Source organism: Podarcis melisellensis (genome assembly GCF_964234715.1).
Source record: "Podarcis melisellensis genome assembly, chromosome: 1".
Lineage (NCBI taxonomy): Eukaryota > Metazoa > Chordata > Lepidosauria > Squamata > Lacertidae > Podarcis > Podarcis melisellensis.
In genome coordinates this window covers 122,376,436-122,390,382 of record NC_138528.1, presented here as the reverse complement: position 1 = coordinate 122,390,382, position 13,947 = coordinate 122,376,436, and the positions used below count along the sequence as shown (strand labels likewise).

General features: G+C 45.9%; 1 long non-coding RNA gene across 1 annotated transcript; it reads left to right on the top strand.

The window, feature by feature from the left end:
* Window positions 1–2,813: 2,813 nt before the first annotated feature.
* On the top strand, window positions 2,814–13,791 carry LOC309363554. Its single transcript, XR_014165389.1, has 2 exons — window positions 2,814–4,198; window positions 13,401–13,791. It is a non-coding gene; the product is annotated as an uncharacterized lncRNA (long non-coding RNA).
* Window positions 13,792–13,947: the final 156 nt, after the last annotated feature.

Below are 13,947 nucleotides of genomic sequence, written 5' to 3'. Positions count from 1 at the left end.
GGACCGGTTCAAACTGGCTTGGACAGGTTCCAACCAGCTTGGACCGGTTCAGACCATCTGGACCTGTTCCCTCTGACTTGGACAAGTTCAAGCCAGTCTGAAGCAGTTCAAACTGGCTGAGACTGGTTCAAAGCAGCTGTGAGAGGTTCCAACAAGCTTGACTGGTTCCAACCAGTCTAGACCGGTACCAACAAGCTTGGACCGGTTCCAACCGGTCTAGGCGGGTTCCAACCTGCTTGGACTGGTTCCAACTGGCTTTAACCGGACCAGACCTGTTTGGACCAGATTCAACCAGTCTAGACCGGTTCCAACCAGCTTGTACCTGTTCAAACCGGCTTCAACCGGTTCCAACTGGTTTGGACCAGTTCCAACTGGTCTAGACCGAATTCAACCAGGTTGGACCGGTTCAAACCGGCTTGGACAGGTTCCAACCAGCTTGGACCAGTTCAGACCATCTGGACCTGTTCCCTTTGACTTGGACAAGTTCAAACCAGTCTGAACCAGTTCAAACCGGCTGAGACTGGTTCAAACCAGCTGTGACAGTTCCCAATCAGCTTGGCTGGTTCCAACCAGTCTACGGTCTAGACGGGTTCCAACCTGCTTGGACAGGTTCAAACTGGCTTAAACCGGACCAGACCTGTTTGGACCAGTATTCAACCAGTCTAGACCAGTTCCAACCAGCTTATACCAGTTCAAACCGGCTTCAGCCGGTTCCAACTGGTTTGGACCAGTTCCAACCGGTCTAGACCAGCTGAAACCGGCTTCAGCTGGTTCAAACTGCTCTAAACCTGTTCCAACTGGTCTAGACTGAATTCAACCAGCTTGGGTCGGTTCAAACCGGCTTCAACCAGTTCCAACCGGTCTGAACCGATTCCAACTACCTGTTCCAACCAGCTTGGACCGGTTCAAACCGGTCTGGACCGGTCCCAACCAGCTTGGACAGTTTTAAACTGACTTCAACCGGTTCCAACCAGTCTGAACCGGTTCCAACTGGTCTAGACTGGTTCCAACCAGCTTGGACCGGTTCAAACCGGTTGAATTTGGTCCAGACCGGTTTGAACCGGTCCAACCAGCTTGGACCGGTTCAAACCGGTCTGGACCAAATTCAACTGGTCTAGACTCATTCCAAGCAGCTTGGACTGGTTCCAACTGGTCTAGACCGGTTCCACTCAGCTTGGACTGGTTTAAACCGGCTTCAACCGGTTCCAACCTCCAGGCTTGACTACTGTAATTCGCTCTATGCGGGGCTGCCCTTGAAGCTGTCCCAGAAACTCCAGCGGGTGCAGAATGCTGCAGCGAGGCTCCTCACAGGGTCTCTGCCATGGGACCATATTCACCCAGTGCTTTTCCAGCTCCACTGGCTCCCGGTGGAGTACAGGGTCAGATTTAAGGTGCTGGTTTTGACCTTTAAAGCCCTTCGCGGCCTAGGACCCTCGTACCTACGGGACCGCCTCTCCCATTATGCCCCATGGAGAGCCTCAAGGTCCATAAATAGCAACACCCTAGTGGTCCCGGGCCCTAAGGAAGTTAGATTAGCCTCAACCAGAGCCAGGGCCTTTTCAACACTGGCTCCAGCCTTGTAGAACGCTCTGTCTCATGAGACCAGGGCCCTGTGGGATCTGATTTCTTTCCGCAGGGCCTGTAAGACAGAGTTGTTCCACCTGACTTTTGGCTTAGAATCAGTTTGATTCCCTCCTCTTTCTATTTCCTTTTCCCTCCTGTGAAGAGGCTACATCCTAATGTTTTAATGTTGTATCTTAATCTTTTAAATTGTTTTTTAATCAACTTGTTTTTATTATTGGTTGTTAGCCACCCTGAGCCCGGTCTTGGCTGGGGAGGGTGGGGTATAAATAAAATTGTTGTTGTTGTTGTTGTTGTTGTTGTTGTTATTTAGAGCATTTGTACCCCTCTCTTAAGCCAAAAAGGCTCCAAGAGAGCCTTCCATGAAATCAAATGCAAGAAACTCCCTAATGGCAGACTTCTATTGTAAGAAACAATCTGACCAACAGAAATACAACACACAAGGAAAGGGGGCAAGGAGGGCAGAGGAAAAGGCAACTCACAAGCTCAGGCTCCAGTGTCTAGAATGCTGTTGTCATCTCTCCCACTGAGGCAGCCTGATGAAATGGCTGCCGCCAGATGACAGTTGGGGGAGAGGAGACCTGAGGGAGCTGGCCTGTCTCAGCAGAGCCCATGGCACGGTTTCTTATCCGTCCTTCCTCCAGGAGCAGAGCTCCGCCAGGGCTCCTGTCTCTCCCTCGCCTGCACCTGGGAGCAGCCCTTTCCTGTGATGGACTCTGTGGACAGGTGGGCAGCAGGGCTCCCTGCCTCAGCTCTGCAGAAAAACCAGCTCCATCCGGCACCCCCTTCCTCTCCACTGGGCCAGCCGCTCACGCTTTCTTTTCTTCTTCTGTTTTCCCCTTTCCCTTCCAAACTATAGTACAAAGATAACATCCAGCATGTAGAAATAGAAATGAAGTCTCTTCCAGATTCACATGTACATAAATCAGAAGGAATCCTCTGTTCAAAATAATATTCAGTCGACTTCACTATAGGACACTGAATTTTCCTTTTTGGCATTCCTTCTCCCCTTCCAAAAACTTGGGCAAAGCTCAACCCTTTCTTTGACTTTGGATAGCTCTTTGCCAAACTTGGTGATACCATTAATCTAGGTTCCAGAGTTAAGTCCCCTGACCATGGCAACCTCCACTTACCTCCAGGAGTCTTTGGGACGCCATCTTCTAATGTAGTGATTGAGGGAAGGTCACTACAGGCCACCTCTGCCAACCTCGAGATGCTGAGGATGCAGGAACCTCAAATGGTCACAAGGTCTGTTGCTAGGCAACGGCAGTTGAGAACATGGAATTCCGGCCTCAGTGCCAAGGTTCTAGGAGAGTCCATGTGGCCTAGTGGTTAGAACAATGTTAATGCCATGCAACGCTAGGGTGATTTTTATATATTATTTGAAATGTACAGTTTAATACTTTTTCTATTATTTGTATCCTGCTTTGCAGACTCTTGTTGTCTCCTAAAGAAGCTGGCAGGATTGCTCCCCTGTACTTACTTATGTGTTTGCCGTGTACATTTATGAATGTTTATTTTATATTTGGGACCTTTGACATCTTAACTCTGAACTCTGGATTAATAACATTTTAGGAATCTTCCAGTACGGCTAATTCTATTGCTGGGAAGGACTCAGTGACCCCAGTCTATTTTTGGAGAAAGGGTGGTATGGGGTTGGGGGCAGGTGAGATGGAGCTGCTTGGCAGTGGGTGTTGTATGCAGAAAGCATGCGCTTCAATTCCCATGACCCACCTCCTTTCAGTTACTAGTTTCTTGGAGTTGGGGCTAAATCCATGATGGGTCAGAGAAAAATGAGCGGCGGCAGGAACCAGTCAAAGCAAGGCAGATCTTAATTTTACTGTTGCGACAGGGTTTCTCACCTTACATGTTGCATGGAGGTGAGGAGCCAAGACAAGCGTGTTTCACAACTTTTAAAGACTTGAGAAATTGCCCATAACAATAACAATAATAATTTATTTTTTATACCCCCCCCCCAATCTGGCTGGGTTTCCCTTAGCCCAGAGGTTTTTGACTTTTTTGAGTCCACGGCTCCCTTGACCAACTACATTCTTTCTGCAGCAGTCCTGTGAGGCTCAGGAGCCCAGCTATGTCACCCATTGCCAGCAGAGCTGGCAGCCTCTCGTTCTTTTTCTGACTCCTTCCCTTGTGGAGAGTTCCCTCTTCTCTTCTCCTCTCCCCTCTCCTTAGGAGTCCTCTGGACAGCCGCAGCTGTCGCCCCTTCCCTAAAGAGAGGTGCCTCCTCATGTTGCCCCACAGGGGCCTGGGAAGTACCCCCTGGCCAGTTCCAGAGGCACCATTCGCCTGGGGAGCTTGTAGCCAGAGGTTCTGCAACAAATAGCTGCGCAAGCCTTTGGGAGGCAGAGATGCAAGAAGGCATGGGGGGGGGGGAGAAAGAGGGACAGAGGCCAGTGTTGCTCACGGCACCCTTGACCATCATTCAAGGCACCAAAGGGTGCCACAGCACCTTGGTTGAAAACCACTGCCCACCCAGCAAGCATCATACATACATCACAGAAAGAGGCAGTCTTGTCTCCTGGCTTGTCTCTTGTCATGATACCTGACAATGCTTGCTGGTTACCCTTTCCTGGCCAGTCTGAGCCATTCCCTTGAAATGGTAAATACAGAGCTACCCCTATTTATAAGAGAGGCTTATAGCTTTTGAAGAATTTGTAAGTGAAAAGAACTATTGGGAAAGGTTTTTCCTTCAACTGCAGAGTAAATATCTGGGGCCATTTAGAGGGTCAAGATGGCTTCAGGATTGCTCTGTGAACTCAAAGAAAGTGTCTTTCTTTTTAGGGAATATTTTATAATTTTTGAATGGTGAAGGATTGTTTTTTTCTCTAGGATGCACGTCTGCTATGCGTGCACCTTAAGATTTGTGTAACACGCAGGCCAACTTTGGTTGCCCAGTGCCTGCAAGCCCTTACTGTGACATCATAGAATGCTTGCAGTTGTTGTTTTTTAAACCATGCCAGCAACTGCTCACCAGGAGCAGAACTGAGCAGCTTCTGTGAGTGAAGTGAAGAGCTTTTTCTCAGAAGGGGAAACCCTGGGAGAGACTAGGGTTCAAATACCTCCTTACTCAGCTATGCAGCTCACTGGGTGAACTAGGGCCAGGTTGTGGGGATTAAATGAGAAGGTGAGAACTATGTATCGTATTTTTCGCTCTATAGGACACACTTTCCCCCCCTCCAAAAATAAAGGGGAATTGTGTGCCCGTCCTATGGAGCGAATGCAGGCTCCTTGGCTTCAGCGATAGCAACGCGAAGCCTCCAAAGCGCAGACGGAGAGCCCCCCCCCCGGCACTCTGGAGGCTTCGCGTTGCTTTCGCTGAAGCCGCCTGAAGCCCCCAGAGCACAGCGGCAGTTCGCGCTGCGCTCTGGGGGTTTCAGGCTGCTATCCGCAAGCCTTCGGAACGCAGCGCTGCACTCTGAAGGCTTGCGGATAGCCGCCTGAAGCCCCTGGAGCATAGCGCAAACTGCTGCTGCGCTCCGGGGGTTTCAGGCAGCTAGGCTCCCCTTCCCCAGATTAGGTCACACACACCTTCTAGTCATATGCAGAGGAAATTTGCCCCAGATCAGGAGGAAACAGAAAGTTTTCTTATGGCTGGTACAAAGCATCTCCTAGCATGGCCATTCTAGGAATGCTGTACTTGACTGCTATGTGCTTCACATCCCACATAATCTTCGTTCCCAGAGGATCTGGGGAACCATGCTGCCGCTGCTGTGAGTGCTGGAAGGAAGACCGCTCCCTGCCACAAGGCTCATTTCCATGTGGCCTAGGAGGCGGAGCCCGGACTCACCTTGAACAGCCAAAAGAGACTCCGGGGAGGCCCCTGGGACATTGCTGGAACAACTTTTGGGTTGGGACAACACTTCTAATTTTTTGGTTCCTCTGTTTTGTTTCTGTCAGATTGGGGTTGGATAAATGTTTAGTTGGGTTTAGTTTAATTTAGGTATAACTGTAAACTGTTTATTATTACAGTATTGCTATTATTGCTTTCTATTGATTTATTGGTTTGTTTGTTGCCTGCATAGGATATTCTGTTTTTTAATGTTTGATGCTTTGTTGTGTTTTTATATATGCTGTAAGATGCTCAGAGTGGCTGGGGAAACCCAGACCTGTTTGCCTGAAGCAACCTTCCAACAATATGTGCAGTACTAGGGACTCAAAATTCCTAAATTTGGGGTGCAGTGGCATAGCGTGGGGGGCAAGGGGGTCAGGACCTGGGCACAAAATTCTGAGGGACTGCACCCCCATGCAGGCACCAGCTTCCACAGGGATTCCTGCCCCGTCCTGGCAAAGGCAGTAGAGCAACCCAGGCCCGCGGTGAGTGGGCATAGAGGGAGGTAGGTGGGCAAGGGGCAACCCCAGCCCTGCGTTCCTCTCCGTTGGCATTAGGGTGATTCATCTGCCAAGAACTGTGTCGGCTGGCCAGGCTCCCTCCTGCACGGGAAGGCAGGTAGTGCATTGGAGCCCCACTTGGTTCCAGTGAAGGGGTTGCCCCAGGCACCAACAACCCACGCTATGCTACTGTTGGGATGCCCATATTCCTATCATCTGGCTGGTTTTCCAATACTCTAAGGCCACGTTGAAAACAGGTCAGCTCTATATTGTTACATATTGCTGGCTGATTCTAAAGCATCTATGAAAGCTGAGTTAATGACTTGGGAATGGCAGATCAATTGCCATGAATCAAATGTCATTAATCCAATAATGGGAAGAGATGTGTACTTGTGTGTACATGTGAAGACACCTTCTGATGTTAGGATGTTTAGATGCTAGAGGAGTGTGAACAAACTCTAGGAAAGGAAGGTTATGACCTGTGTAGTTAGATCTGTAGAGGAAACTTTATATTCCCTATTAAAATGGATTCTATGCTTGCTCAGGAGATTCAGTCCCTCTAATGATAAAAGTTTTGATATCCAGAAATGGATAGTAGAGTTCTTATACTGAAGGACATCATTACTGCAACTTGCTCTAGGGTGCCTTAAGGGATAGTGAAAGGTCAGAAAGCTGTTGTAATAATGTGATGTATCAGAGCTTCCCATTAATAGTATGGAGGGTTTAAAAGGCCCCTCATGCTGAAGACATTCTGTCCTAGGAAGGAGGAGAACATAGCTTCTTGCATTCTCTGGATGCTGATAATATATGAAGTGGCACATCCTTGAACTCTTCAGTGAGACTGGCTCCTCTGAAGTCATTATATTAAGCAAGTGTTAGGGTGCCATGTGCTTATATATTTGTGTGTGTGTGTAGTGTGTGTGTGATTAGAGGAAGGCCGGGACTGTAATCCTAGTACAAAGCTGCCTCGGAAGTGTGAAATGTGGGTAATACATTTGTTAAATAAGTATTGTGAAAATGGAGCATACCACATTACAGCTTACCCCCCATTAATGTTCTGTATTCTGATGAAAAAGGCTGAAATCCTGTGGGAATGTTCAGGGATGCAGGAGAGGATATATTGTTTGATGATATCTTTCCTAACTTGCTAGGATTCCTGGTAAGATCCCTTCTTGTCCCTCTTAAAAGGAATAGACACGAGAGTCTTGTCAAAGTCAATATAAAAGTAGTTTACTCACAATCATTCAGTTCACAGTTGGATCCCTGAAGGCAGACTTAGGTTGCAAAACTATATACACATGTGTAACTATCCCATTAGGGAGTTAATGCCTAAGTGACTGTGGACAGGCAGTCACTTCTGCTAACACATGGAACAGCAAAATGGAGAAGAGCCAAAGAAAGGAGCTGTGCTCCCTTGCCCAGGTTAAGCCTCTCTCTCTCTCTCTCTCTCTCTCTCTCTCTCTCTCTCTCTCTCTCTCTCACACACACACACACACACACACACACACCCCTCTAGTCCCATGCAGAAGAAATTTGTCACAGCTCAGGAGGAAATGGGAAGTTAGACTCCTGGCTGGTACAAAGCATCCACTAGCATGTCCACTCTAGGAATGTTGTACTTGACAGCTATGTGTTTCACATCCCACAAATCCTATATGCATTTTCATTAAAGTCTTATTGAACTCAGTGGGTCCTGTTTCTGAGTTTATAGGGCAACTGTTTATAGGACTTGGGCATCAAGTACAGAAGGGAGGAGTTTAGAAATTAACTAAATAATACCACACTTCTCATTCTGCATGCTAATTTCATTTATAGCTCTGCAAGAGATTGTAGTTCGGTTTTTATATATATATATACATACCAAAAAGACAGAAGACACAATCGTAAATCTGGCATATCATGAGTAATTTGGCCCTGAGTGCCTGTGAAAACATGAAACATGAATGTGACAAAAAGGAAATGCGGAGCCATTCTTCTAAAAGGTAGCAAAGCCTCAGTTTCTATTTGTGTGCATTCTCATTCAGGAAATATATTTAGCCTGTGCTCTTGAACCATCTTACTCATAAGTGTTTGAAATTGTCAAGTTGCTCCCATCTTTCTTTTATGAAACTCTGGCTTATGTGACAGCCAGCTGTGTCCCTCATAACTCTGATAACTGCTGAACAGCTGAGAAGCAGCCCTGATGTAAAGGAATGAGAGGGAGGGCGGCCTGCTCACAAGGCTGACCGTGGCCAGCTTAATGAAACAGCAACCGATCCACGTGCAACTTGCAACTTTTTTCCCTTGGGATGAGTAGGAATCCACCCCCTTCTGCATTTGTAAGAACTTGATTATTTATTGCAGCAGCACCTACATACCCTCCAACCAGGACACCCATCTTCTGGAGGCACTGTGGTCTAAAGCACTGAGCCTCTTGGGCTTGCTAATCAGAAGGTCGACGGTTCGAATCCCCGCAACAGGGTGAACTTCCAGTTCCTGCCAACCCAGCAGTTCGAAAGCATGCCAGCGCAAGTAGATAAATAGATACAGCTGTGGCGGGAAAGTAAACGGTGTTTCCATGTGCTCTGGTTTCCGTCATGGTGTTCCGTTGCACCAGAAGCGGTTTAGTCATGTTGGCCACATGACCTGGAAGAGCTGTCTGTGCCGACTCCCTTGGCCTGAAAGCGAGATGAGCACCACAACCTCATAGTCACCTTTGACTGGACTTAACCGTCCAGTGGTCCTTTAACTTTTTTTACTATATATCTCCATATGCCTTTGAATAATAGTTCCATATCATCATCATCATCATCAAACCTTTTATTGGCATCACATACAAACACCCATAGCAAATCAATACAAAATTACCGCCTTCTCAGTGACACAAACCAATTGTCAAATGAAAGAGGCAAAGCAGTCTAACATTACATCTCTAGGTCTCCAGAGAGATCAGACGTCTGCAATGTGTTTCGCCGACAAAAAACCAGATAAAGAGATTTAGCCACTAACTTGGTGAGCTCCTCATTATTCCCCAATAATAGGAAAATGTATGACCTCTAACTCTGCTTTCGTGCTCGAGAATCTGGACTTCATCTGCCCTGACCTACCTTGACTTCATCTTGACTGGAGACTTTAATGCCTGCCTAGGCCAAGGGTGGGAAGTGTCTACAAAAGCATGGGAGATCTTGGATACTGACTGCGTCTCCAGGAAAATGACTAGGAAAAAGAAGCGACCGGTCTCATCTCCACAAGTGAGCCCACAGCAGAAGTGCAATAGTTCCATATGTCTCCCCTCAACAAAGCCAGATCTTGAAAGTTGTCGCCTGCATGCAATCTTTCTGTAACACAGCCTTCACTTTGGGAAAGAAAACCCCAGGGCGTTAGGAATTAAGAGAACCATGTATTGGACTGCTGTCATTGTTTACTCTTCCTTCTATCTTGACTGAATGCTTGGAAAGGGTGACCAGTGCCAGACTTCAACCTTGGGTTACATACACTTCAGGTTACATACGCTTCAGGTTACAGACTCCGCTAACCCAGAAATAGTACCTCGGGTTAAGAACTTTGCTTCAGAAGGGGGGCCACTAGGGGCGCATCGGAAGATGGCTGACAATAACATCTCTCCGACCCACACGAGGTAATTAAGAGGCTGTGATGGGAGTAAACAGCCTCCCTGCCCCCCCAAGCGTGTGGGGGGGGGGACTGCCCTTGCCTGCTGTGCCCTATACCACCCCCGAATTTGTGGGGGTGGGGGCACTAGGCAGAAAGCCCTTGTGCGGATCTCGGCGCTCCTGGACGCTGTCTCTGACTCTCGCCTCTAGCTGCAGCAACTTCAAAAGAAACAATTAGGAGGAAGCTAATGCACATATTTCAAGGAAGAAGGGGAAGTAAAGACTGCTAACTGAAGAGATCTCTGATAAACAAGACGGGTCGGAGGAACAAGAATAAATCATGAGAAGACACACCAAGGCTCGGTATGTTCGGCAACGGGACTGGATGGGGGAGGGGGGAAAACTTTTCTTTCTTTTCTCTATGTGATTAACCAAGAATCCCCCCCCCACAAGTCACAAGTCAGAAATGCCGTTTAAATGACTTAAGCTGTGGATTTAAGACTGTGTGGAGATAAATTTCTAACCAAAGCATGTTTCAAGAAGATCGTGGAAAGCATAAGAGCTTTGGAATGACACAGCAAAAAATACCGTCACCATTTTGGCAAGTTCTGTCGGAAGACTTATGTCTGGGAGGAGGAACAGATCTGTTTTTATATTGTGGGTGAGCCTCCTCAGAGGGACTAAAGAGCGACAGATTTGCGAGATTAATGATGGAAAGAGTGCTGTTATTTATGAAAGTGATGATATATGAAACCATCTTGATATGATGATTGGACGAACGGAAAAATTCACACAGGATTATAATTAGTGTTTACCTGCTTAAAGAGATTATCAGAAGAGATCATAAAGAAAAATAGAAAAATATACGAACAAGATCAGATGTGGAAACAGCAAGATAAGACTGGATAGAATTATGAACATTATTTGGACAGATTTGTGGATATTAACACAGCAGCAAGAAGATGATCGGAATCCCTCTTCGGAACTTGAAATATGGGTCCCCCCAACAAAAATTTAAAATTCGGCTTTGTAATTCGGAATTTATGTGATGTGATTTGATTTGATTTGATTGGTCGGTTAATAAAAAATATTTTTTTAAAAAAGAACTTTGCTTCAGGATGAGAACAGAAATTGTGCGTCGGCACAGCGGAGGCCCCATTAGCTAAAGTGGTGCTTCAGGTTAAGAACAGTTTCAGGTTAAGAACAGCTCTCCAGAACGAATTTAGTTCTTAACCCCGAGGTACCACTGTCCTGTATTAAGCTGCAAAACAGGTGCATGTCTCTGCCACTGAGTAGTGACTAGGTGGGGATGTCGTTACCTGATCAGCTGCAGGGGTCTTGCAAATTTCAGCGGTGACCTGTACGAGGCCAAAATTCAGCACCTGCTTCTTATGCCTTACGTTCTGCTCAATTCTTGCGTTTTATTGAAAAGCCATTCCCTCGCCTGAGTAACGGACAGGTGGTGTAGAAGTAAGCTTGGCACCCAGTGTGGCAAAGTTGGTCACGCTGCCCTAAATCTGCCTCAAATTGAGATGTTCTGGATTCGAATTGAAGCTGGTTTGTGGGGTGGGGGAAACACATCAAAACAAAGTATTTCGCAATAAACTACAGGATCGATGTGCTGCTACTTTTTATGTAAACAGCTTCCCAAACCAGCACACTAGATGCAGAGTAAGTGCAAACGCGTACACAGCCCATGTCCAATAGCTCTATCACAATGGCTGTCTGCTGTGTATTCCACTTACAATGGAATAGTTTATACTGGTAAATCAAGCCGGCTTTGACAGGAAATGACCTATGATATATGTAAGAGCTACCTTTCCTGACCCACAGCAAAAAACAAAACACCCACTTGTATAGCCCATCGACATGGCCAGGATTTATGGAGCAGATGGACAGGACACTGGGAAACCTCCAGTCATTTCTAGACAGGCCCTGAAGGGGGAAGTTGCTGGAAACTATGAGAAGCCAGACGTTCAGGTTCCAAATAACATTCGCAACCCAGAACACTCACTTCCGGGTTTGCAGCGTTCAGGAGCCAAAACATTTGACTCACAAGGTGCTTGACTTCCGAGGTACGACTGTATTTTTGCCTGTTTCTTGCAGTGAGTATGGCAAACACCTGCTGAAGCTATTCTGAGCTATCGAGAGCCAGTGTGGTGTAGTGGTTAAGAGGAGTAGACTCGTAATCTGGTGAACCGGGTTCGCGTCTCCGCTCCTCCACATGCAGCTGCTGGGTGACCTTGGGCCAGTCAACTTCTTTGAAGTCTCTCAGCCCCACTCACCTCACAGAGTGTTTGTTGTGGGGGAGGAAGGGAAAGGAGAATGTTAGCCGCTTTGAGACTCCTCCGGGTAGTGATAAAGCGGGATATCAAATCCAAACTCTTTTTCTTCTTCTTCTTCCTGGCAAAAACAGCTAGTATACACACAGACACACTTCTCTATTTATAAGGACACATCAGTATGGTAGAAATAGTCAATTTCTAAGCTATTTATGATGCACATCAGCTGTAGGATCCACATGGCATCTGAGAAATAAGATCAGCGGCATGTATGAATCAGTATTTGATTATCCATACTGTAGAACTCTATCTCAGACTATATCAATTCTCGTACAGAACAGATGGCAGCATCTTATTTGAATGTACTTGAATAATCGTATTTAGTCCATTGAAAACACACACACACACAAACTAGAAACAGCTTAAAAGGATCTAATCCTAAAAGCTTATCTTCTGGGCAATAGCCATTTTTCATGTGGAGATAGATCTCACTATAGTTGGTCGTCCCTGCCCTGGCAAACATTTCTAATACAAATAGACCCATCTTTTGCAGTTGTTTTCATTAGCGAAAAATATTACAGATCCCCTTTTCATTTTTGGTTTTTAAAGTTAATTATTGCCATGATCTAGCCTGTTCTTATCCCCATGTTGGAGCCTGTGTGCTTGATGCCTAGACACAACCTGGCCTGACATGACCCCTCTCTGAACTTGATGTTATAAAATGTAATGTGCTCTCCAGCATTTGTCAGACGAAGCTGAGTACTAGATACATTTATGTGTGAGAGAAATTCCTCAAAGTGAACTCAAAAGCAAGTAGCACAAATGGCTTGGTGCCTTTTCTATCCATAAAATGACTCTAGAAACCTTTGAAATGTGTACTTCTTACTGGTTAAAAGCGTATTGTTTGCACCGATATTTTTTCACATACCCAATCTTTTATATTTTAAGGATTTCATACAAATATAGCTTCCAAATACAATTTTTTTCTCTATTCAAAATTTGGAATAGGGTAGTAAAGTTCTATAACAAATCAACAATTATTTGCTAGCAAATAAACATTTTGGTTAATGCCTGCTGAATTTGTTTGATGTTACAGACTGAAAGAGAATAAGACTTTTTTCTTTAAAAAAAGAGTATGTTATTAATCTTATAGTAAAATAACATTGATCATTTCCAACAAAACCCATAGGGGTTGTTGTTCTAGCACATGAATTTAACCAGCCTTTTTTTGTTTCAGACCAGAATGGAGTCTGAAACTAGTGTTTTTAATATACCAATTGTTTAGAAAATTTTACTTTCTGTAACTAAGCAACATTTTGACTGCCAGTGCTTTTTTCTTTTCTTTTTACTGCTGCATGGAAAAGCACATGAAACTAACTTTGAAGAGTTTTGTAAGTAAAGTGTTTTATGACTTACCAAACATGTGATCTAGCTCTACTGTATGCTAGTGAAGTGGGATAGCTTGGAAATAGCTTTTAAAGGGGGATATTTGGGGGCTCACTGGAAGGGCACATTTTAAAGGTTTTACAGACTATATTTCCACCCTTTACTTTGCTGCATGTTTTGTGATGGTAAATCTTCACTGGGTGTCATGGGCCAGAGGTCGAAGAAGCAGAAGGCAGAATGGCTCCACCTGCTGCTGATCAGCCTTCTTGCTCCTGAGGAGAACCAACTATCTTAAGCTGGGTTTTCAACCTCAGTCAGTTGTTGGAAACAACACCTGTCATTCCTGGCCAGACCTTGCTGCTTCATGCTTCTTGTGACCTTGGACTCTTGTCTTTCTTGACCCCTGGATTGTCTGACTACGTGAACTGAGATACGCCTAATCTTAGGACTGGACTGGACTGGACCTTGTATACCAACTCTGCCTCCAGGCAAGTACCCCCTGAGCTTCAGCTGGCTTCTCCCTCCACTGAGCTCTGCCATGGCTGGCAGCACAGGACTATGACACTAGGGTTCTCTCACCAAAGAAAGCTTGCCTGAAACTTCAATCTTGGCTTCCAGAATTCCAACATGATCTTTATAAGGGGAGGGTCTAGAGCAGGGGTCAGCAATTTTTTTCAGCAGGGGGCCGGTCCACTGTCTCTCAGACCTTGTGGGGGGCCGGACTATATTTTTGGGGGGGAAATGAGGCAAGATCACCACGA